Here is a 1,805-nt window from a genome sequence, read left to right as displayed (position 1 = left end):
TACTGATGGATATTTTCAGAATTATGAAAAAGATTCTATAAACAGTATAATCTTGATAACTGTGCTTGAAATTATAGTCATTCAGTATGAAATGAAAAGTCAATCTCCGCCCACATATTTTCTGGATTTGTTTTGTCTGCTCATGGATATCACAATCATCCCTATCTATCAAGAATTTTGCAGATTGCTTAATCAGGCCTTTTTGCGTCTGCCTCAAACATGGTGCAAGTTGTTGCTGTACTCAGATCACATATCTCTAGCTCTATTTCCTCTGCAATATCATCTTGCAAGCGATACCTGTTTTTGCATGAGATAAGTATCCATGTATGTGCATGGATTATGAGTCGAAGGACTAGTCAAGACTAGTCTATGAGTCTCAACTCCAGGGCCGACTAACTTCAGTGTCGCCTAGTCTATGAGTCGCAACTTCAGTGTCGATTAGTCTATGATCTCAATCTCGGAATGACTCGTCGAGTCGTAAACCATGTGTACGTGGTAGAATATGATTTATTCAAATTACTGTAGAAAATCTGTTTCACCTCGTTTGAAGCTCTGTTGTTTCAGGTACCTGTAGATGAGAGCGAGTACTCTGCATGCAATTGATATTAAATTATGTACAGAATAAAGACACACAGAGCAATGCTTACCCATTGTTAATATAAATACAAACCGTTCAGTTTTCCGACAGTTATTGATATTACTATGACAACACATCCCAAAGAATGTTCATCAATTTGGTCCTTATTACCGCACCTGTATATTCCAAGAGACATATGACTATTAGCACCCATGATAATTGTACTTATCTAATTTCTGTTAGTGTACTCACTCAATTTGGAGCACAGTATCTCGAATATAAAAACTGGCGAGAAAGCAACAGAAAAGAATTTGTCTTGTAAACAAACACAATTTTGAAGATTAGTACTTTCTTTAGTCTGCCATCCAAGGCTTCAGTTGGAAAGAAATAATAGCTCTTGGCCATCATGTAGTTTGTAAGCAGTATGAAGTGCATAGTCTAACAATTTGATTGAACCAATGGAACACATAATCTCTCAAAAAACTGGGCGAGAAAGCAATAGAACGGACCTCACAGGAGAAGCTTCACCAGCGACGATGTTGACAACCTACAGGAGCCTTCTTGATGTTGAGATTGTCCGCGTTAGGCTGTCGATTTAATTTATAAGCTAGCCTTATGGGCTTGGTTAGTCTCGATCTACATGAGGTATCCAAAGAGTGGACGTGAGAATATCTAGGATTGAATCCTTGATAGGAGTATCAAAGGGCGTGATAGAAAAACATCAAGCCCTAATACAATGGAAAAGATAGGGTTGATTCAATTTTAATTAACCAGCAAAAGAAAATTCAAAACAAATTAGCAGTGTGAGAATAGGAACCTGATAGATGAGGAATAGAACGTGCACCAGATCTATTCCTCAACTTGCACTCCAATTTGAGAGAGATTGATTTGTTTTCCATGGGGGAGAAGGAGAGACAGGAGAGATTCTATGGCGTACGATTGCTTCGGGTTGTTTATTTTTTTCGCGAGAGGAGAAGTGGAGTAGAATTTTTTTATGAAGAAAAGACGTAGAGTACATATATATCTTAGGATTATCTCATTTGCCTTCTATTTGTACAACCGTCAAAGTATTGTGGGCCTGCTCCTCGGGCTGGGCACTCTAATCAATTTATTTTAGACGAGAGAATTATCTGGTTAATCTGCACCGTAATAATTCAGTCCCACGAGATTAACTGCTCATATTTTCTAATTAACATGGGAATTTCTTGGGAGTCTCTAACTATATATA

General features: G+C 37.8%; 1 long non-coding RNA gene across 1 annotated transcript; it reads right to left on the bottom strand.

Moving 5' to 3' along the window:
• Nucleotides 1–213: 213 nt before the first annotated feature.
• LOC123180653 (uncharacterized) lies at nucleotides 214–1,548 on the bottom strand. The gene is made up of 3 exons (XR_006491174.1): nucleotides 1,395–1,548; nucleotides 1,087–1,213; nucleotides 214–753 (listed from the first exon to the last, which is right to left on the bottom strand). It is a non-coding gene; the product is annotated as an uncharacterized lncRNA (long non-coding RNA).
• Between the last annotated feature and the right edge of the window lie 257 nt (nucleotides 1,549–1,805).

Source organism: Triticum aestivum, chromosome 1D (genome assembly GCF_018294505.1).
Source record: "Triticum aestivum cultivar Chinese Spring chromosome 1D, IWGSC CS RefSeq v2.1, whole genome shotgun sequence".
NCBI classification, from domain to species: Eukaryota; Viridiplantae; Streptophyta; class Magnoliopsida; order Poales; family Poaceae; genus Triticum; species Triticum aestivum.
The sequence above is the reverse complement of the archived record's forward strand: the minus strand, read 5'-3'. Positions and strand labels throughout refer to the sequence as shown.